Below are 23905 nucleotides of genomic sequence, written 5' to 3'. Positions count from 1 at the left end.
CCCTAAAAGGTTTGGCGGTCAAAATAGAAGGCTTTTTATCACAGGACAAGAAATTAGCCTTCGACAACTTACCGGGCGGAAAAATATTTTTTGAAAAATCCCTAAACCCCGGGGTCACAATTTAAGCAAAAATCTGACTTTCAGCAATTCACTCAAAAATGGTCCCCAACGGTTGCAAATGCTCCCCTAAAAGGTTTGGCGGTCGAAACAGAATGGTTTTTATCACAGGACAAGAAATTATCCCTCGACAACTTAACCGGCGGAAAAAGAGTTTTTGAAAAAATCCCTAAGCCCCGGGTTCACAATTTCAGAAAAAATCTGACTTTCAGCAATTCACTCAAAAATGGTCCCCAACGGTTGCAAATGCTCCTCTGAAATCTTTGGCGGTCGAAACAGAAGGGTTTTTATCACAGGACAAGAAATCAGCCCTAAACAACTTAACCGGCGGAAAAAGATTTTGTGAAAAAATCCCTAAGCCTCGGGGTCACAATTTAAGCAAAAATCTGACTTTCAGCAAATCACTCAAAAATGGTCCCCAACGGTTGCAAATGCTCCCCTAAAAGGTTTGGCGGTCGAAACAGAAGGGTTTTTATCACAGGACAAGAAATTATCTCTCGACAACTTAACCGGCGGAAAAAGAGTTTTTGAAAAAATCCCTAAGCCCCGGGGTCACAATTGCAGCAAAAATCTGACTTTCAGCAATTCCCTCAAAAATGGTCCCCAACGGTTGCAAATGCTCCCCTAAAAGGTTTGGCGGTCGAAACAGAAGGGTTTTTATCACAGGACAAGAAATCAGCCCTCGACAACTTAACCGGCGGAAAAAGAGTTTTTGAAAAAATCCCTAAGCCCCGGGGTCACAATTTCAGAGAAAATCAGACTTTCAGCAATTCACTCAAAAATGTTCCCCAACGGTTGCAAATGCTCCTCTGAAATCGTTGGCGGTCGAAACAGAAGATTTTTTATCACAGGACCAGAAATCAGCCCTCAACAACTTAACCGGCGGAAAAATATTTTTTGAAAAAATCCCTAAAACCCGGGGTCACAATTTCAGAAAAAATCTGACTTTCAGCAATTCACTCAAAAATGGTGCCCAGCGGTTGCAAATGCTCCCCTAAAAGGTTTGGCGGTCAAAATAGAAGGCTTTTTATCACAGGACAAGAAATTAGCCTTCGACAACTTAACCGGCGGAAAAAGATTTTTGAAAAATCCCTAAACCCCGGGGTCACAATTTCAGCAAAAATCTGACTTTCAGCAATTCACTCAAAAATGGTCCCCAACGGTTGCAAATGCTCCCCGAAAAGGTTTGGCGGTCGAAACAGAATGGTTTTTATCACAGGACAAGAAATTATCCCTCGACAACCTAACCGGCGGAAAAAGAGTTTTTGAAAAAATCCCTAAGCCCCGGGTTCACAATTTCAGAAAAAATCTGACTTTCAGCAATTCACTCAAAAATGGTCCCCAACGGTTGCAAATGCTCCTCTGAAATCTTTGGCGGTCGAAACAGAAGGGTTTTTATCACAGGACAAGAAATCAGCCCTCGACAACTTAACCGGCGGAAAAAGAGTTTTTGAAAAAATCCCTAAGCCCCGGGGTCACAATTTCAGCAAAAATCTGACTTTCAGCAATTCACTCAAAAATGGTCCCCAACGGTTGCAAATGCTCCTCTGAAATCTTTGGCGGTCGAAACAGAAGGGTTTTTATCACAGGACAAGAAATCAGCCCTCAACAACTTAACCGGCGGAAAAAGAGTTTTTGATAAAATCCCTAAGCCCCGGGGTCACAATTTCAGAAAAAATCTGACTTTCAGCAATTCACTCAAAAGTGGTCCCCAACGGTTGCAAATGCTCCTCTGAAATCTTTGGCGGTCGAAACAGAAGGGTTTTTATCACAGGACAAGAAATCAGCCCTCAACAACTTAACCGGCGGAAAAAGATTTTTTGAAAAAATCCCTAAATCCCGGGGTCACAATTTCAGAAAAAATCTGACTTTCAGCAATTCACTCAAAAATGGTGCCCAACGGTTGCAAATGCTCCCCTAAAAGGTTTGGCGGTCAAAATGGAAGGCTTTTTATCACAGGACAAGAAATTAGCCTTCGACAACTTAACCGGCGGAAAAAGAGTTTTTGAAAAAATCCCTAAGCCCCGGGGTCACAATTTCAGAAAAAATCTGACTTTCAGCAATTCACTCAAAAATGGTCCCCAACGGTGGCAAATGCTCCCCTAAAAGGTTTGGTGGTCGAAACAGAAGGGTTTTTATCACAGGACAAGAAATTATCTCTCGACAACTTAACCGGCGGAAAAAGAGTTTTTGAAAAAATCCCTAAGCCCCGGGGTCACAATTTCAGCAAAAATCTGACTTTCAGCAATTCCCTCAAAAATGGTCCCCAACGGTTGCAAATGCTCCCCTAAAAGGTTTGGCGGTCGAAACAGAAGGGTTTTTATCACAGGACAAGAAATTATCTCTCGACAACTTAACCGGCGGAAAAAGATTTTTTGAAAAAATCCCTAAAACCCGGGGTCACAATTTCAGAAAAAATCTGACTTTCAGCAATTCACTCAAAAATGGTGCCCAACGGTTGCAAATGCTCCCCTAAAAGGTTTGGCGGTCAAAATGGAAGGCTTTTTATCACAGGACAAGAAATTAGCCTTCGACAACTTATCCGGCGGAAAAAGAGTTTTTGAAAAAATCCCTAAGCCCCGGGGTCACAATTTCAGAAAAAATCTGACTTTCAGCAATTCACTCAAAAATGGTCCCCAAAGGTGGCAAATGCTCCTCTGAAATCTTTGGCGGTCGAAACAGAAGGGTTTTTATCACAGGACAAGAAATCAGCCCTCAACAACTTAACCGGCGGAAAAAGAGTTTTTGAAAAAATCCCTAAGCCCCGGGGTCACAATTTCAGAAAAAATCTGACTTTCAGCAATTCACTCAAAAATGTTCCCCAACGGTTGCAAATGCTCCTCTGAAATCTTTGGCGGTCGAAACAGAAGGGTTTTTATCACAGGACAAGAAATCAGCCCTCAACAACTTAACCGGCGGAAAAAGAGTTTTTGAAAAAATCCCTAAGCCCCGGGGTCTCAATTTCAGAAAAAATCTGACTTTCAGCAATTCACTCAAAAATGGACCCCAACGGTTGCAAATGCTCCTCTGAAATCTTTGGCGGTCGAAACAGAAGGCTTTTTATCACAGGACAAGAAATCAGCCCTTAACAACTTAACCGGCGGAAAAAGATTTTTTGAAAAAATCCCCAAGCCCCGGGGTCACAATTTCAGAAAAAATCTGACTTTCAGCAATTCACTCAAAAATGGTCCCCAACGGTTGCAAATGCTCCCCTAAAAGGTTTGGCGGTCGAAACAGAAGGCTTTTTATCACAGGACAAGAAATTATCTCTCGACAACTTAACCGGTGGAAAAAGAGTTTTTGAAAAAATCCCTAAGCCCCGGGGTCACAATTTCAGAAAAAATCTGACTTTCAGCAATTCACTCAAAAATGGTCCCCAACGGTGGCAAATGCTCCCCTAAAAGGTTTGGAGGTCAAAATAGAAGGGTTTTTATCACAGGACAAGAAATTAGCCTTCGACAACATCACCGGCGGAAAAAGATTTTTTGAAAAAATCCCTAAGCCCCGGGGTCACAATTTCAGAAAAAATCTGACTTTCAGCAATTCACTCAAAAATGGTCCCCAACGGTTGCAAATGCTCCTCTGAAATCGTTTGCGGTCGAAACAGAAGGCTTTTTATCACAGGACAAGAAATCAGCCCTCGACAACTTAACCGGCGGAAAAAGAGTTTTTGAAAAAATCCCTAAGCCCCGGGGTCACAATTTCAGAAAAAATCTGACTTTCAGCAATTCACTCAAAAATGGTCCCCAACGGTTGCAAATGCTCCTCTGAAATCTTTGGCGGTGGAACAGAAGGGTTTTTATCACAGGACAAGAAATCAGCCCTCAACAACTTAACCGGCGGAAAAAGAGTTTTTGAAAAAATCCCTAAAACCCGGGGTCACAATTTCAGAAAAAATCTGACTTTCAGCAATTCACTCAAAAATGGTGCCCAACGGTTGCAAATGCTCCCCTAAAAGGTTTGGCGGTCAAAATGGAAGGCTTTTTATCACAGGACAAGAAATTAGCCTTCGACAACTTAACCGGCGGAAAAAGAGTTTTTGAAAAATCCCTAAGCCCCGGGTTCACAATTTCAGAAAAAATCTGACTTTCAGCAATTCACTCAAAAATAGTCCCCAACGGTTGCAAATGCTCCCCTAAAAGGTTTGGCGGTCGAAACAGAAGGGTTTTTATCACAGGACAAGAAATTATCCCTCGACAACTTAACCGGCGGAAAAAGAGTTTTTGAAAAAATCCCAAAGCCCCGGGGTCACAATTTCAGAAAAAATCTGACTTTCAGCAATTCACTCAAAAATGGTCCCCAAAGGTTGCAAATGCTCCTCTGAAATCTTTGGCGGTCGAAACAGAAGGGTTTTTATCACAGGACAAGAAATCAGCCCTCGACAACTTAACCGGCGGAAAAAGAGTTTTTGAAAAAATCCCTAAGCCCCGGGGTCACAATTTCAGAAAAAATCTGACTTTCAGCAATTCACTCAAAAATGTTCCCCAACGGTTGCAAATGCTCCTCTGAAATCTTTGGCGGTCGAAACAGAAGGGTTTTTATCACAGGACAAGAAATCAGCCCTCAACAACTTAACCGGCGGAAAAAGAGTTTTTGAAAAAATCCCAAAGCCCCGGGGTCACAATTTCAGAAAAAATCTGACTTTCAGCAATTCACTCAAAAATGGACCCCAACGGTTGCAAATGCTCCTCTGAAATCTTTGGCGGTCGAAACAGAAGGGTTTTTATCACAGGACAAGAAATTATCTCTCGACAACTTAACCGGCGGAAAAAGAGTTTTTGAAAAAATGCCAAAGCCCCGGGGTCACAATTTCAGAAAAAATCTGACTTTCAGCAATTCACTCAAAAATGGTCCCCAACGGTTGCAAATGCTCCTCTGAAATCGTTTGCGGTCGAAACAGAAGGGTTTTTATCACAGACAAGAAATCAGCCCTCGACAACTTAACCGGCGGAAAAAGAGTTTTTGAAAAAATCCCTAAGCCCCGGGGTCACAATTTCAGCAAAAATCTAACTTTCAGCAAATCACTCAAAAATGGTCCCCAACGGTTGCAAATGCTCCTCTGAAATCTTTGGTGGTCGAAACAGAAGGGTTTTTATCACAGGACAAGAAATCAGCCCTCAACAACTTAACCGGCGGAATAAGATTTTTTGAAAAAATCCCTAAACCCCGGGGTCACAATTTCAGAAAAAATCTGACTTTCAGCAATTCACTCAAAAATGGTCCCCAAAGGTTGAAAATACTCCTCTGAAATCTTTGGCGGTCGAAACAGAAGGGTTTTTATCACAGGACAAGAAATCAGCCCTCGACAACTTAACCGGCGGAAAAAGAGTTTTTGAAAAAATGCCAAAGCCCCGGGGTCACAATTTCAGAAAAAATCTGACTTTCAGCAATTCACTCAAAAATGGTCCCCAACGGTTGCAAATGCTCCTCTGAAATCTTTGGCGGTCGAAACAGAAGGGTTTTTATAACAGGACAAGAAATCAGCCCTCGACAACTTAACCGGCGGAAAAAGAGTTTTTGAAAAAATCCCTAAGCCCCGGGGTCACAATTTCAGAAAAAATCTGACTTTCAGCAATTCACTCAAAAATGTTCCCCAACGGTTGCAAATGCTCCTCTGAAATCTTTGGCGGTCGAAACAGAAGGGTTTTTATCACAGGACAAGAAATCAGCCCTCAACAACTTAACCGGCGGAAAAAGATTTTTTGAAAAAATCCCTAAGCCCCGGGGTCACAATTTCAGTAAAAATCTAACTTTCAGCAAATCACTCAAAAATGGTCCCCAACGGTTGCAAATGCTCCTCTGAAATCTTTGGCTGTCGAAACAGAAGGGTTTTTATAACAGGACAAGAAATCAGCCCTCGACAACTTAACCGGCGGAAAAAGAGTTTTTGAAAAAATCCCTAAGCCCCGGGGTCACAATTTCAGAAAAAATCTGACTTTCAGCAATTCACTCAAAAATGTTCCCCAACGGTTGCAAATGCTCCTCTGAAATCTTTGGCGGTCGAAACAGAAGGGTTTTTATCACAGGACAAGAAATCAGCCCTCAACAACTTAACCGGCGGAAAAAGATTTTTTGAAAAAATCCCTAAGCCCCGGGGTCACAATTTCAGTAAAAATCTAACTTTCAGCAAATCACTCAAAAATGGTCCCCAACGGTTGCAAATGCTCCTCTGAAATCTTTGGCGGTCGAAACAGAACGGTTTTTATCACAGGACAAGAAATCAGCCCTCAACAACTTAACCGGCGGAAAAAGATTTTTTGAAAAAATCCCTAAGCCCCGGGGTCACAATTTCAGCAAAAATCTAACTTTCAGCAAATCACTCAAAAATGGTCCCCAACGGTTGCAAATGCTCCTCTGAAATCTTTGGCGGTCGAAACAGAAGGGTTTTTATCACAGGACAAGAAATCAGCCCTCAACAACTTAACCGGCGGAAAAAGATTTTTTGAAAAAATCCCTAAGCCCCGGGGTCACAATTTCAGCAAAAATTTAACTTTCAGCAAATCACTCAAAAATGGTCCCCAACGGTTGCAAATGCTCCTCTGAAATCTATGGCGGTCGAAACAGAACGGTTTTTATCACAGGACAAGAAATCAGCCCTCAACAACTTAACCGGCGGAAAAAGAGTTTTTGAAAAAATCCCAAAGCCCCGGGGTCACAATTTCAGAAAAAATCTGACTTTCAGCAATTCACTCAAAAATGGTCCCCAAAGGTTGCAAATGCTCCTCTGAAATCTTTGGCGGTCGAAACAGAAGGGTTTTTATCACAGGACAAGAAATCAGCCCTCAACAACTTAACCGGCGGAAAAAGATTTTTTGAAAAAATCCCTAAGCCCCGGGGTCACAATTTCAGAAAATATCTGACTTTCAGCAATTCACTCAAAAATGGTCCCCAACGGTTGCAAATGCTCCCCTAAAAGGTTTGGTGGTCGAAACAGAAGGGTTTTTATCACAGGACAAGAAATTATCTCTCGACAACTTAACTGGCGGAAAAAGAGTTTTTGAAAAAATCCCTAAGCCCCGGGGTCACAATTGCAGCAAAAATCTGACTTTCAGCAATTCCCTCAAAAATGGTCCCCAACGGTTGCAAATGCTCCCCTAAAAGGTTTGGCGGTCGAAACAGAAGGGTTTTTATCACAGGACAAGAAATTATCCCTCGACAACTTAACCGGCGGAAAAAGAGTTTTTGAAAAAATCCCTAAGCCCCGGGTTCACAATTTCAGAAAATATCTGACTTTCAGCAATTCACTCAAAAATGGTCCCCAAAGGTTGCAAATGCTCCTCTGAAATCTTTGGCGGTCGAAACAGAAGGGTTTTTATCACAGGACAAGAAATCAGCCCTCAACAACTTAACCGGCGGAAAAAGATTTTTTGAAAAAATCCCTAAGCCCCGGGGTCACAATTTCAGAAAATATCTGACTTTCAGCAATTCACTCAAAAATGGTCCCCAACGGTTGCAAATGCTCCCCTAAAAGGTTTGGTGGTCGAAACAGAAGGGTTTTTATCACAGGACAAGAAATTATCTCTCGACAACTTAACTGGCGGAAAAAGAGTTTTTGAAAAAATCCCAAAGCCCCGGGGTCACAATTTCAGAAAAAATCTGACTTTCAGCAATTCACTCAAAAATGGTCCCCAAAGGTTGCAAATGCTCCTCTGAAATCTTTGGCGGTCGAAACAGGAGATTTTTTATCACAGGACCAGAAATCATCCCTCAACAACTTAACCGGCGGAAAAATATTTTTTTAAAAAATCCCTAAAACCCGGGGTCACAATTTCAGAAAAAATCTGACTTTCAGCAATTCACTCAAAAATGGTGCCCAGCGGTTGCAAATGGTCCCCTAAAAGGTTTGGCGGTCAAAATAGAAGGCTTTTTATCACAGGACAAGAAATTAGCCTTCGACAACTTAACCGGCGGAAAAAGATTTTTGAAAAATCCCTAAACCCCGGGGTCACAATTTCAGCAAAAATCTGACTTTCAGCAATTCACTCAAAAATGGTCCCCAACGGTTGCAAATGCTCCCCTAAAAGGTTTGGCGGTCGAAACAGAATGGTTTTTATCACAGGACAAGAAATTATCCCTCAACAACTTAACCGGCGGAAAAAGAGTTTTTGAAAAAATCCCTAAGCCCCGGGGTCACAATTTCAGAAAAAATCTGACTTTCAGCAATTCACTCAAAAATGTTCCCCAACGGTTGCAAATGCTCCTCTGAAATCTTTGGCGGTCGAAACAGAAGGGTTTTTATCACAGGACAAGAAATCAGCCCTCAACAACTTAACCGGCGGAAAAAGAGTTTTTGAAAAAATCCCTAAGCCCCGGGGTCACAATTTCAGAAAATATCTGACTTTCAGCAATTCACTCAAAAATGGTCCCCAACGGTTGCAAATGCTCCCCTAAAAGGTTTGCTGGTCGAAACAGAAGGGTTTTTATCACAGGACAAGAAATTATCTCTCGACAACTTAACCGGCGGAAAAAGAGTTTTTGAAAAAATCCCTAAGCCCCGGGGTCACAATTGCAGCAAAAATCTGACTTTCAGCAATTCCCTCAAAAATGGTCCCCAACGGTTGCAAATGCTCCCCTAAAAGGTTTGGCGGTCGAAACAGAAGGGTTTTTATCACAGGACAAGAAATTATCCCTCGAAAACTTAACCGGCGGAAAAAGAGTTTTTGAAAAAATCCCTAAGCCCCGGGGTCACAATTTCAGAAAATATCTGACTTTCAGCAATTCACTCAAAAATGGTCCCCAACGGTTGCAAATGCTCCTCTGAAATCTTTGGCGGTCGAAACAGAAGGGTTTTTATCACAGGACAAGAAATCAGCCCTCAACAACTTAACCGGCGGAAAAAGATTTTTTGAAAAAATCCCTAAGCCCCGGGGTCACAATTTCAGCAAAAATTTAACTTTCAGCAAATCACTCAAAAATGGTCCCCAACGGTTGCAAATGCTCCTCTGAAATCTTTGGCGGTCGAAACAGAACGGTTTTTATCACAGGACAAGAAATCAGCCCTCAACAACTTAACCGGCGGAAAAAGATTTTTTGAAAAAATCCCTAAGCCCCGGGGTCACAATTTCAGAAAATATCTGACTTTCAGCAATTCACTCAAAAATGGTCCCCAACGGTTGCAAATGCTCCCCTAAAAGGTTTGGTGGTCGAAACAGAAGGGTTTTTATCACAGGACAAGAAATTATCTCTCGACAACTTAACTGGCGGAAAAAGAGTTTTTGAAAAAATCCCTAAGCCCCGGGGTCACAATTGCAGCAAAAATCTGACTTTCAGCAATTCCCTCAAAAATGGTCCCCAACGGTTGCAAATGCTCCCCTAAAAGGTTTGGCGGTCGAAACAGAAGGCTTTTTATCACAGGACAAGAAATTATCCCTCGACAACTTAACCGGCGGAAAAAGAGTTTTTGAAAAAATCCCTAAGCCCCGGGTTCACAATTTCAGAAAATATCTGACTTTCAGCAATTCACTCAAAAATGGTCCCCAACGGTTGCAAATGCTCCTCTGAAATCTTTGGCGGTCGAAACAGAAGGGTTTTCATCACAGGACAAGAAATCAGCCCTCAACAACTTAACCGGCGGAAAAAGAGTTTTTGAAAAAATCCCAAAGCCCCGGGGTCACAATATCAGAAAAAATCTGACTTTCAGCAATTCACTCAAAAATGGTCCCCAAAGGTTGCAAATGCTCCTCTGAAATCTTTGGCGGTCGAAACAGAAGGGTTTTTATCACAGGACAAGAAATCAGCCCTCAACAACTTAACCGGCGGAAAAAGATTTTTTGAAAAAATCCCTAAGCCCCGGGGTCACAATTTCAGAAAATATCTGACTTTCAGCAATTCACTCAAAAATGGTCCCCAACGGTTGCAAATGCTCCCCTAAAAGGTTTGGTGGTCGAAACAGAAGGGTTTTTATCACAGGACAAGAAATTATCTCTCGACAACTTAACTGGCGGAAAAAGAGTTTTTGAAAAAATCCCAAAGCCCCGGGGTCACAATTTCAGAAAAAATCTGACTTTCAGCAATTCACTCAAAAATGGTCCCCAAAGGTTGCAAATGCTCCTCTGAAATCTTTGGCGGTCGAAACAGGAGATTTTTTATCACAGGACCAGAAATCATCCCTCAACAACTTAACCGGCGGAAAAATATTTTTTTAAAAAATCCCTAAAACCCGGGGTCACAATTTCAGAAAAAATCTGACTTTCAGCAATTCACTCAAAAATGGTGCCCAGCGGTTGCAAATGCTCCCCTAAAAGGTTTGGCGGTCGAAACAGAATGGTTTTTATCACAGGACAAGAAATTATCCCTCAACAACTTAACCGGCGGAAAAAGAGTTTTTGAAAAAATCCCTAAGCCCCGGGGTCACAATTTCAGAAAAAATCTGACTTTCAGCAATTCACTCAAAAATGTTCCCCAACGGTTGCAAATGCTCCTCTGAAATCTTTGGCGGTCGAAACAGAAGGGTTTTTATCACAGGACAAGAAATCAGCCCTCAACAACTTAACCGGCGGAAAAAGAGTTTTTGAAAAAATCCCTAAGCCCCGGGGTCACAATTTCAGAAAATATCTGACTTTCAGCAATTCACTCAAAAATGGTCCCCAACGGTTGCAAATGCTCCCCTAAAAGGTTTGCTGGTCGAAACAGAAGGATTTTTATCACAGGACAAGAAATTATCTCTCGACAACTTAACCGGCGGAAAAAGAGTTTTTGAAAAAATCCCTAAGCCCCGGGGTCACAATTGCAGCAAAAATCTGACTTTCAGCAATTCCCTCAAAAATGGTCCCCAACGGTTGCAAATGCTCCCCTAAAAGGTTTGGCGGTCGAAACAGAAGGGTTTTTATCACAGGACAAGAAATTATCCCTCGAAAACTTAACCGGCGGAAAAAGAGTTTTTGAAAAAATCCCTAAGCCCCGGGTTCACAATTTCAGAAAATATCTGACTTTCAGCAATTCACTCAAAAATGGTCCCCAACGGTTGCAAATGCTCCTCTGAAATCTTTGGCGGTCAAAACAGAAGGGTTTTCATCACAGGACAAGAAATCAGCCCTCAACAACTTAACCGGCGGAAAAAGAGTTTTTGAAATAATCCCTAAGCCCCGGGGTCACAATTTCAGAAAAAATCTGACTTTCAGCAATTCACTCAGAAATGGTCCCCAACGGTTGCAAATGCTCCTCTGAAATCGTTGGCGGTCGAAACAGAAGGGTTTTTATCACAGGACCAGAAATCAGCCCTCAACAACTTAACCGGCGGAAAAATATTTTTTTAAAAAATCCCTAAGCCCCGGGGTCACAATTTCAGAAAAAATCTGACTTTCAGCAATTCACTCAAAAATGGTGCCCAGCGGTTGCAAATGCTCCCCTAAAAGGTTTGGCGGTCAAAATAGAAGGCTTTTTATCACAGGACAAGAAATTAGCCTTCGACAACTTAACCGGCGGAAAAAGATTTTTGAAAAATCCCTAAACCCCGGGGTCACAATTTCAGCAAAAATCTGACTTTCAGCAATTCACTCAAAAATGGTCCCCAACGGTTGCAAATGCTCCCCTAAAAGGTTTGGCGGTCGAAACAGAATGGGTTTTATCACAGGACAAGAAATTATCCCTCGACAACTTAACCGGCGGAAAAAGATTTTTTGAAAAAATCCCTAAGCCCCCCGGGTTCACAATTTCAGAAAAAATCTGACTTTCAGCAATTCACTCAAAAATGGTCCCCAACGGTTGCAAATGCTCCCCTAAAAGGTTTGGCGGTCGAAACACAAGGGTTTTCATCACAGGACAAGAAATCAGCCCTCAACAACTTAACTGGCGGAAAAAGAGTTTTTGAAAAAATCCCTAAGCCCCGGGGTCACAATTTCAGAAAAAATCTGACTTTCAGGAATTCACTCAGAAATGGTCCCCAACGGTTGCAAATGCTCCTCTGAAATCGTTGGCGGTCGAAACAGAAGGGTTTTTATCACAGGACAAGAAATTAGCCTTCGACAACATAACCGGCGGAAAAAGATTTTTTGAAAAAATCCCTAAAACCCGGGGTCACAATTTCAGAAAAAATCTGACTTTCAGCAATTCACTCAAAAATGGTACCCAACGGTTGCAAATGCTCCCCTAAAAGGTTTGGCGGTCAAAATGGAAGGCTTTTTATCACAGGACAAGAAATTAGCCTTCGACAACTTAACCGGCGGAAAAAGAGGTTTTGAAAAATCCCTAAGCCCCGGGGTCAAAATTTCAGAAAAAATCTGACTTTCAGCAATTCACTCAAAAATGGTCCCCAAAGGTTGCAAATGCTCCTCTGAAATCTTTGGCGGTCGAAACAGAAGGGTTTTTATCACAGGACAAGAAATCAGCGCTAACAACTTAACCGGCGGAAAAAGAGTTTTTGAAAAAATCCCTAAGCCCCGGCGTCACAATTTCAGAAAAAATCTGACTTTCAGCAATTCACTCAAAAATGTTCCCGAACGGTTGCAAATGCTCCTCTGAAATCTTTGGCGGTCGAAACAGAAGGGTTTTTATCACAGGACAAGAAATCAGCCCTAACAACTTAACCGGCGGAAAAAGAGTTTTTGAAAAAATCCCTAAAACCCGGGGTCACAATTTCAGAAAAAATCTGACTTTCAGCAATTCACTCAAAGATGGACTCCAACGGTTGCAAATGCTCCTCTGAAATCTTTGGCGGTCGAAACAGAAGGCTTTTTATCACAGGACAAGAAATCAGCCCTTAACAACTTAACCGGCGGAAAAAGATTTTTTTAAAAAATCCCCAAGCCCCGGGGTCACAATTTCAGAAAAAATCTGACTTTCAGCAATTCACTCAAAAATGGTCCCCAACGGTTGCAAGTGCTCCCCTAAAAGGTTTGGCGGTCGAAACAGAAGGGTTTTTATCACAGGACAAGAAATTATCTCTCGACAACTTAACCGGCGGAAAAAGAGTTTTTGAAAAAATCCCTAACCCCCGGGGTCACAATTTCAGAAAAAATCTGACTTTCAGCAATTCACTCAAAAATGTTCCCCAATGGTTGCAAATGCTCCTCTGAAATCTTTGGCGGTCGAAACAGAAGGGTTTTTATCACAGGACAAGAAATCAGCCCTCAACAACTTAACCGGCGGAAAAAGAGTTTTTGAAAAAATCCCTAAGCCCCGGGGTCACAATTTCAGAAAAAATCTGACTTTCAGCAATTCACTCAAAAATGGTCCCCAACGGTTGCAAATGCTCCCCTAAAAGGTTTGGAGGTCAAAATAGAAGGGTTTTTATCACAGGACAAGAAATTAGCCTTCGACAACATCACCGGCGGAAAAAGATTTTTTGAAAAAATCCCTAAGCCCCGGGGTCACAATTTCAGAAAAAATCTGACTTTCAGCAATTCACTCAAAAATGGTCCCCAACGGTTGCAAATGCTCCCCTAAAAGGTTTGGCGGTCGAAACAGAAGGGTTTTTATCACAGGACAAGAAATTATCTCTCGACAACTTAACCGGCGGAAAAAGAGTTTTTGAAAAAATCCCTAAGCCCCAGGGTCACAATTTCAGAAAAAATCTGACTTTCAGCAATTCACTCAAAAATGGTCCCCAACGGTTGCAAATGCTCCTCTGAAATCGTTTGCGGTCGAAACAGAAGGGTTTTTATCACAGGACAAGAAATCAGCCCTCAACAACTTAACCGGCGGAAAAAGAGTTTTTGAAAAAATCCCTAAGCCCCGGGGTCACAATTTCAGAAAAAATCTGACTTTCAGCAATTCACTCAAAAATGGTCCCCAACGGTTCCAAATGCTCCTCTGAAATCTTTGGCGGTCGAAACACAAGGGTTTTTATCACAGGACAAGAAATCAGCCCTCAACAACTTAACCGGCGGAAAAAGAGTTTTTGAAAAAATCCCTAAGCCCCGGGGTCACAATTTCAGCAAAAATCTAACTTTCAGCAAATCACTCAAAAATGGTCCCCAACGGTTGCAAATGCTCCTCTGAAATCTTTGGCGGTCGAAACAGAAGGGTTTTTATCACAGGACAAGAAATCAGCCCTCAACAACTTAACCGGCGGAAAAAGAGTTTTTGAAAAAATCCCTAACCCCCGGGGTCACAATTTCAGAAAAAATCTGACTTTCAGCAATTCACTCAAAAATGTTCCCCAACGGTTGCAAATGCTCCTCTGAAATCTTTGGCGGTCGAAACAGAAGGGCTTTTATCACAGGACAAGAAATCAGCCCTCAACAACTTAACCTGCGGAAAAAGAGTTTTTGAAAAAATCCCTAAGCCCCGGGGTCACAATTTCAGAAAAAATCTGACTTTCAGCAATTCACTCAAAAATGGTCCCCAACGGTTGCAAATGCTCCCCTAAAAGGTTTGGAGGTCAAAATAGAAGGGTTTTTATCACAGGACAAGAAATTAGCCTTCGACAACATCACCGGCGGAAAAAGATTTTTTGAAAAAATCCCTAAGCCCCGGGGTCACAATTTCAGAAAAAATCTGACTTTCAGCAATTCACTCAAAAATGGTCCCCAACGGTTGCAAATGCTCCCCTAAAAGGTTTGGCGGTCGAAACAGAAGGGTTTTTATCACAGGACAAGAAATTATCTCTCGACAACTTAACCGGCGGAAAAAGAGTTTTTGAAAAAATCCCTAAGCCCCAGGGTCACAATTTCAGAAAAAATCTGACTTTCAGCAATTCACTCAAAAATGGTCCCCAACGGTTGCAAATGCTCCTCTGAAATCGTTTGCGGTCGAAACAGAAGGGTTTTTATCACAGGACAAGAAATCAGCCCTCAACAACTTAACCGGCGGAAAAAGAGTTTTTGAAAAAATCCCTAAGCCCCGGGGTCACAATTTCAGAAAAAATCTGACTTTCAGCAATTCACTCAAAAATGGTCCCCAACGGTTCCAAATGCTCCTCTGAAATCTTTGGCGGTCGAAACACAAGGGTTTTTATCACAGGACAAGAAATCAGCCCTCAACAACTTAACCGGCGGAAAAAGAGTTTTTGAAAAAATCCCTAAGCCCCGGGGTCACAATTTCAGCAAAAATCTAACTTTCAGCAAATCACTCAAAAATGGTCCCCAACGGTTGCAAATGCTCCTCTGAAATCTTTGGCGGTCGAAACAGAAGGGTTTTTATCACAGGACAAGAAATCAGCCCTCAACAACTTAACCGGCGGAAAAAGAGTTTTTGAAAAAATCCCTAAGCCCCGGGGTCACAATTTCAGAAAAAATCTGACTTTCAGCAATTCACTCAAAAATGTTCCCCAACGGTTGCAAATGCTCCTCTGAAATCTTTGGCGGTCGAAACAGAAGGGTTTTTCTCACAGGACAAGAAATCAGCCCTCAACAACTTAACCGGCGGAAAAAGAGTTTTTGAAAAAATCCCTAAGCCCCGGGGTCACAATTTCAGAAAAAATCTGACTTTCAGCAATTCACTCAAAAATGGTCCCCAACGGTTGCAAATGCTCCCCTAAAAGGTTTGGAGGTCAAAATAGAAGGGTTTTTATCACAGGACAAGAAATTAGCCTTCGACAACATCACCGGCGGAAAAAGATTTTTTGAAAAAATCCATAAGCCCCGGGGTCACAATTTCAGAAAAAATCTGACTTTCAGCAATTCACTCAAAAATGGTCCCCAACGGTTGCAAATGCTCCCCTAAAAGGTTTGGCGGTCGAAACAGAAGGGTTTTTATCACAGGACAAGAAATCAGCCCTCGAAAACTTAACCGGCGGAAAAAGATTTTTTGAAAAAATCCCCAAGCCCCGGGGTCACAATTTCAGAAAAAATCTGACTTTCAGCAATTCACTCAAAAATGGTCCCCAACGGTTGCAAATGCTCCCCTAAAAGGTTTGGCGGTCGAAACAGAATGGTTTTTATCACAGGACAAGAAATTATCCCTCGACAACTTAACCGGCGGAAAAAGATTTTTTGAAAAAATCCCTAAGCCCCGGGTTCACAATTTCAGAAAAAATCTGACTTTCAGCAATTCACTCAAAAATGGTCCCCAACGGTTGCAAATGCTCCCCTAAAAGGTTTGGCGGTCGAAACACGAGGGTTTTCATCACAGGACAAGAAATCAGCCCTCAACAACTTAACTGGCGGAAAAAGAGTTTTTGAAAAAATCCCTAAGCCCCGGGGTCACAATTTCAGAAAAAATCTGACTTTCAGCAATTCACTCAGAAATGGTCCCCAACGGTTGCAAATGCTCCTCTGAAATCGTTGGCGGTCGAAACAGAAGGGTTTTTATCACAGGACAAGAAATTAGCCTTCGACAACATAACCGGCGGAAAAAGATTTTTTGAAAAAATCCCTAAAACCCGGGGTCACAATTTCAGAAAAAATCTGACTTTCAGCAATTCACTCAAAAATGGTACCCAACGGTTGCAAATGCTCCCCTAAAAGGTTTGGCGGTCAAAATGGAAGGCTTTTTATCACAGGACAAGAAATTAGCCTTCGACAACTTAACCGGCGGAAAAAGAGGTTTTGAAAAATCCCTAAGCCCCGGGGTCAAAATTTCAGAAAAAATCTGACTTTCAGCAATTCACTCAAAAATGGTCCCCAAAGGTTGCAAATGCTCCTCTGAAATCTTTGGCGGTCGAAACAGAAGGGTTTTTATCACAGGACAAGAAATCAGCCCTAACAACTTAACCGGCGGAAAAAGAGTTTTTGAAAAAATCCCTAAGCCCCGGCGTCACAATTTCAGAAAAAATCTGACTTTCAGCAATTCACTCAAAAATGTTCCCGAACGGTTGCAAATGCTCCTCTGAAATCTTTGGCGGTCGAAACAGAAGGGTTTTTATCACAGGACAAGAAATCAGCCCTCAACAACTTAACCGGTGGAAAAAGAGTTCTTGAAAAAATCCCTAAGCCCCGGGGTCACAATTTCAGAAAAAATCTGACTTTCAGCAATTCACTCAAAGATGGACCCCAACGGTTGCAAATGCTCCTCTGAAATCTTTGGCGGTCGAAACAGAAGGCTTTTTATCACAGGACAAGAAATCAGCCCTTAACAACTTAACCGGCGGAAAAAGATTTTTTTAAAAAATCCCCAAGCCCCGGGGTCACAATTTCAGAAAAAATCTGACTTTCAGCAATTCACTCAAAAATGGTCCCCAACGGTTGCAAATGCTCCCCTAAAAGGTTTGGCGGTCGAAACAGAAGGGTTTTTATCACAGGACAAGAAATCATCTCTCGACAACTTAACCGGCGGAAAAAGAGTTTTTGAAAAAATCCCTAACCCCCGGGGTCACAATTTCAGAAAAAATCTGACTTTCAGCAATTCACTCAAAAATGTTCCCCAACGGTTGCAAATGCTCCTCTGAAATCTTTGGCGGTCGAAACAGAAGGGTTTTTGTCACAGGACAAGAAATCAGCCCTCAACAACTTAACCGGCGGAAAAAGAGTTTTTGAAAAAATCCCTAAGCCCCGGGGTCACAATTTCAGAAAAAATCTGACTTTCAGCAATTCACTCAAAAATGGTCCCCAACGGTTGCAAATGCTCCCCTAAAAGGTTTGGAGGTCAAAATAGAAGGGTTTTTATCACAGGACAAGAAATTAGCCTTCGACAACATCACCGGCGGAAAAAGATTTTTTGAAAAAATCCCTAAGCCCCGGGGTCACAATTTCAGAAAAAAATCTGACTTTCAGCAATTCACTCAAAAATGGTCCCCAACGGTTGCAAATGCTCCCCTAAAAGGTTTGGCGGTCGAAACAGAAGGGTTTTTATCACAGGACAAGAAATTATCTCTCGACAACTTAACCGGCGGAAAAAGAGTTTTTGAAAAAATCCCTAAGCCCCAGGGTCACAATTTCAGAAAAAATCTGACTTTCAGCAATTCACTCAAAAATGGTCCCCAACGGTTCCAAATGCTCCTCTGAAATCTTTGGCGGTCGAAACACAAGGGTTTTTATCACAGGACAAGAAATCAGCCCTCAACAACTTAACCGGCGGAAAAAGAGTTTTTGAAAAAATCCCTAAGCCCCGGGGTCACAATTTCAGCAAAAATCTAACTTTCAGCAAATCACTCAAAAATGGTCCCCAACGGTTGCAAATGCTCCTCTGAAATCTTTGGCGGTCGAAACAGAAGGGTTTTTATCACAGGACAAGAAATCAGCCCTCAACAACTTAACCGGCGGAAAAAGAGTTTTTGAAAAAATCCCTAAGCCCCGGGGTCACAATTTCAGAAAAAATCTGACTTTCAGCAATTCACTCAAAAATGGTCCCCAACGGTTGCAAATGCTCCCCTAAAAGGTTTGGCGGTCGAAACAGAAGGGTTTTTATCACAGGACAAGAAATTATCTCTCGACAACTTAACCGGCGGAAAAAGAGTTTTTGAAAAAATCCCTAAGCCCCGGGGTCACAATTTCAGAAAAAATCTGACTTTCAGCAATTCACTCAAAAATGGTCCCCAACGGTTCCAAATGCTCCTCTGAAATCTTTGGCGGTCGAAACACAAGGGTTTTTATCACAGGACAAGAAATCAGCCCTCAACAACTTAACCGGCGGAAAAAGAGTTTTTGAAAAAATCCCTAAGCCCCGGGGTCACAATTTCAGAAAAAATCTGACTTTCAGCAATTCACTCAAAAATGGTCCCCAAAGGTTGCAAATGCTCCTCTGAAATCTTTGGCGATCGAAACAGAAGGGTTTTTATCACAGGACAAGAAATCAGCCCTAACAACTTAACCGGCGGAAAAAGAGTTTTTGAAAAAATCCCTAAGCCCCGGCGTCACAATTTCAGAAAAAATCTGACTTTCAGCAATTCACTCAAAAATGTTCCCCAACGGTTGCAAATGCTCCTCTGAAATCTTTGGCGGTCGAAACAGAAGGGTTTTTATCACAGGACAAGAAATCAGCCCTCAACAACTTAACCGGCGGAAAAAGAGTTCTTGAAAAAATCCCTAAGCCCCGGGGTCACAATTTCAGAAAAAATCTGACTTTCAGCAATTCACTCAAAAATGGACCCCAACGGTTGCAAATGCTCCTCTGAAATCTTTGGCGGTCGAAACAGAAGGCTTTTTATCACAGGACAAGAAATCAGCCCTTAACAACTTAACCGGCGGAAAAAGATTTTTTGAAAAAATCCCCAAGCCCCGGGGTCACAATTTCAGAAAAAATCTGACTTTCAGCAATTCACTCAAAAATGGTCCCCAACGGTTGCAAATGCTCCCCTAAAAGGTTTGGCGGTCGAAACAGAAGGGTTTTTATCACAGGACAAGAAATTATCTCTCGACAACTTAACCGGCGGAAAAAGAGTTTTTGAAAAAATCCCTAAGCCCCGGGGTCACAATTTCAGAAAAAATCTGACTTTCAGCAATTCACTCAAAAATGTTCCCCAATGGTTGCAAATGCTCCTCTGAAATCTTTGGCGGTCGAAACAGAAGGGTTTTTATCACAGGACAAGAAATCAGCCCTCAACAACTTAACCGGCGGAAAAAGAGTTTTTGAAAAAATCCCTAAGCCCCGGAGTCACAATTTCAGAAAAAATCTGACTTTCAGCAATTCACTCAAAAATGGTCCCCAACGGTTGCAAATGCTCCCCTAAAAGGTTTGGAGGTCAAAATAGAAGGGTTTTTATCACAGGACAAGAAATTAGCCTACGACAACATCACCGGCGGAAAAAGATTTTTTGAAAAAATCCCTAAGCCCCGGGGTCACAATTTCAGAAAAAATCTGACTTTCAGCAATTCACTCAAAAATGGTCCCCAACGGTTGCAAATGCTCCCCTAAAAGGTTTGGCGGTCGAAACAGAAGGGTTTTTATCACAGGACAAGAAATCAGCCCTCGAAAACTTAACCGGCGGAAAAAGATTTTTTGAAAAAATCCCCAAGCCCCGGGGTCACAATTTCAGAAAAAATCTGACTTTCAGCAATTCACTCAAAAATGGTCCCCAACGGTTGCAAATGCTCCCCTAAAAGGTTTGGCGGTCGAAACAGAAGGGTTTTTATCACAGGACAAGAAATCAGCCCTCGAAAACTTAACCGGCGGAAAAAGAGTTTTTGAAAAAATCCCTAAGCCCCGGGGTCACAATTTCAGAAAAAATCTGACTTTCAGCAATTCACTCAAAAATGGTCCCCAACGGTTGCAAATGCTCCTCTGAAATCGTTTGCGGTCGAAACAGAAGGGTTTTTATCACAGGACAAGAAATCAGCCCTCAACAACTTAACCGGCGGAAAAAGAGTTTTTGAAAAAATCCCTAAGCCCCGGGGTCACAATTTCAGCAAAAATCTGACTTTCAGCAATTCACTCAAAAATGGTCCCCAACGGTTGCAAATGCTCCTCTGAAATCTTTGGCGGTCGAAACACAAGGGTTTTTATCACAGGACAAGAAATCAGCCCTCAACAACTTAACCGGCGGAAAAAGAGTTTTTGAAAAAATCCCTAAGCCCCGGGGTCACAATTTCAGAAAAAATCTGACTTTCAGCAATTCACTCAAAAATGTTCCCCAACGGTTGCAAATGCTCCTCTGAAATCTTTGGCGGTTGAAACACAAGGGTTTTTATCACAGGACAAGAAATCAGCCCTCAACAACTTAACCGGCGGAAAAAGAGTTTTTGAAAAAATCCCTAAGCCCCGGGGTCACAATTTCAGCAAAAATCTGACTTTCAGCAATTCACTCAAAAATGTTCCCCAACGGTTGCAAATGCTCCTCTGAAATCTTTGGCGGTCGAAACAGAAGGGTTTTTATCACAGGACAAGAAATCAGCCCTCGACAACTTAACCGGCGGAAAAAGAGTTTTTGAAAAAATCCCTAAGCCCCGGGGTCACAATTTCAGAAAAAATCTGACTTTCAGCAATTCACTCAAAAATGTTCCCCAACGGTTGCAAATGCTCCTCTGAAAACTTTGGCGGTCGAAACAGAAGGGTTTTTATCACAGGACAAGAAATCAGCCCTCGACAACTTAACCGGCGGAAAAAGAGTTTTTGAAAAAATCCCTAAGCCCCGGGAACACAATTTCAGAAAAAATCTGACTTTCAGCAATTCACTCAAAAATGTTCCCCAACGGTTGCAAATGCTCCTCTGAAATCTTTGGCGGTCGAAACAGAACGGTTTTTATCACAGGACAAGAAATCAGCCCTCAACAACTTAACCGGCGGAAAAAGATTTTTTGAAAAAATCCCTAAGCCCCGGGGTCACAATTTCAGCAAAAATCTAACTTTCAGCAAATCACTCAAAAATGGTCCCCAACGGTTGCAAATGCTCCTCTGAAATCTTTGGCGGTCGAAACAGAAGGGTTTTTATCACAGGACAAGAAATCAGCCCTCAACAACTTAACCGGCGGAAAAAGATTTTTTGAAAAAATCCCTAAGCCCCGGGGTCACAATTTCAGCAAAAATTTAACTTTCAGCAAATCACTCAAAAATGGTCCCCAATGGTTGCAAATGCTCCTCTGAAATCGTTGGCGGTCGAAACAGAAGGGTTTTTATCACAGGACAAGAAATCAGCCCTCGACAACTTAAACGGCGGAAAAAGATTTTTTGAAAAAATCCCTAAGCCCCGGGGTCACAATTTCAGAAAAAATCTGACTTTCAGCAAATCACTCAAAAATGGTCCCCAACGGTTGCAAATGCTCCCCTAAAAGGTTTGGCGGTCAAAATAGAAGGCTTTTTATCACAGGACAAGAAATTAGCCTTCGAGAACTTAACCGGCGGAAAAAGATTTTTAGAAAAATCCCTAAGCCCCGGGGTCACAATTTCAGAAAAAATCTGACTTTCAGCAATTCACTCAAAAATGGTCCCCAACGGTTGCAAATGCTCCTCTGAAATCTTTGGCGGTCGAAACAGAAGGGTTTTTATCACAGGACAAGAAATCAGCCCTCAACAACTTAACCGGCGGAAAAAGAGTTTTTGAAAAAATCCCTAAGCCCCGGGGTCACAATTTCAGAAAAAATCTGACTTTCAGCAATTCACTCAAAAATGGTCCCCAACGGTTGCAAATGCTCCCCTAAAAGGTTTGGAGGTCAAAATAGAAGGGTTTTTATCACAGGACAAGAAATTAGCCTTCGACAACATCACCGGCGGAAAAAGATTTTTTGAAAAAATCCCTAAGACCCGGGGTCACAATTTCAGAAAAAATCTGACTTTCAGCAATTCACTCAAAAATGGTCCCCAACGGTTGCAAATGCTCCCCTAAAAGGTTTGGCGGTCGAAACAGAAGGGTTTTTATCACAGGACAAGAAATTATCTCTCGACAACTTAACCGGCGGAAAAAGAGTTTTTGAAAAAATCCCTAAGCCCCAGGGTCACAATTTCAGAAAAAATCTGACTTTCAGCAATTCACTCAAAAATGGTCCCCAACGGTTCCAAATGCTCCTCTGAAATCTTTGGCGGTCGAAACACAAGGGTTTTTATCACAGGACAAGAAATCAGCCCTCAACAACTTAACCGGCGGAAAAAGAGTTTTTGAAAAAATCCCTAAGCCCCGGGGTCACAATTTCAGCAAAAATCTAACTTTCAGCAAATCACTCAAAAATGGTCCCCAACGGTTGCAAATGCTCCTCTGAAATCTTTGGCGGTCGAAACAGAAGGGTTTTTATCACAGGACAAGAAATCAGCCCTCAACAACTTAACCGGCGGAAAAAGAGTTTTTGAAAAAATCCCTAAGCCCCGGGGTCACAATTTCAGAAAAAATCTGACTTTCAGCAATTCACTCAAAAATGGTCCCCAACGGTTGCAAATGCTCCCCTAAAAGGTTTGGCGGTCGAAACAGAAGGGTTTTTATCACAGGACAAGAAATTATCTCTCGACAACTTAACCGGCGGAAAAAGAGTTTTTGAAAAAATCCCTAAGCCCCGGGGTCACAATTTCAGAAAAAATCTGACTTTCAGCAATTCACTCAAAAATGGTCCCCAACGGTTCCAAATCCTCCTCTGAAATCTTTGGCGGTCGAAACACAAGGGTTTTTATCACAGGACAAGAAATCAGCCCTCAACAACTTAACCGGCGGAAAAAGAGTTTTTGAAAAAATCCCTAAGCCCCGGGGTCACAATTTCAGAAAAAATCTGACTTTCAGCAATTCACTCAAAAATGGTCCCCAAAGGTTGCAAATGCTCCTCTGAAATCTTTGGCGATCGAAACAGAAGGGTTTTTATCACAGGACAAGAAATCAGCCCTAACAACTTAACCGGCGGAAAAAGAGTTTTTGAAAAAATCCCTAAGCCCCGGCGTCACAATTTCAGAAAAAATCTGACTTTCAGCAATTCACTCAAAAATGTTCCCCAACGGTTGCAAATGCTCCTCTGAAATCTTTGGCGGTCGAAACAGAAGGGTTTTTATCACAGGACAAGAAATCAGCCCTCAACAACTTAACCGGCGGAAAAAGAGTTCTTGAAAAAATCCCTAAGCCCCGGGGTCACAATTTCAGAAAAAATCTGACTTTCAGCAATTCACTCAAAAATGGACCCCAACGGTTGCAAATGCTCCTCTGAAATCTTTGGCGGTCGAAACAGAAGGCTTTTTATCACAGGACAAGAAATCAGCCCTTAACAACTTAACCGGCGGAAAAAGATTTTTTGAAAAAATCCCCAAGCCCCGGGGTCACAATTTCAGAAAAAATCTGACTTTCAGCAATTCACTCAAAAATGGTCCCCAACGGTTGCAAATGCTCCCCTAAAAGGTTTGGCGGTCGAAACAGAAGGGTTTTTATCACAGGACAAGAAATTATCTCTCGACAACTTAACCGGCGGAAAAAGAGTTTTTGAAAAAATCCCTAAGCCCCGGGGTCACAATTTCAGAAAAAATCTGACTTTCAGCAATTCACTCAAAAATGTTCCCCAATGGTTGCAAATGCTCCTCTGAAATCTTTGGCGGTCGAAACAGAAGGGTTTTTATCACAGGACAAGAAATC

This window comes from Podarcis pityusensis (assembly GCF_964106645.2).
Source record: "Podarcis pityusensis genome assembly, chromosome: 8".
NCBI classification, from domain to species: domain Eukaryota; kingdom Metazoa; phylum Chordata; class Lepidosauria; order Squamata; family Lacertidae; genus Podarcis; species Podarcis pityusensis.
This window is presented reverse-complemented; position numbering follows the sequence as displayed.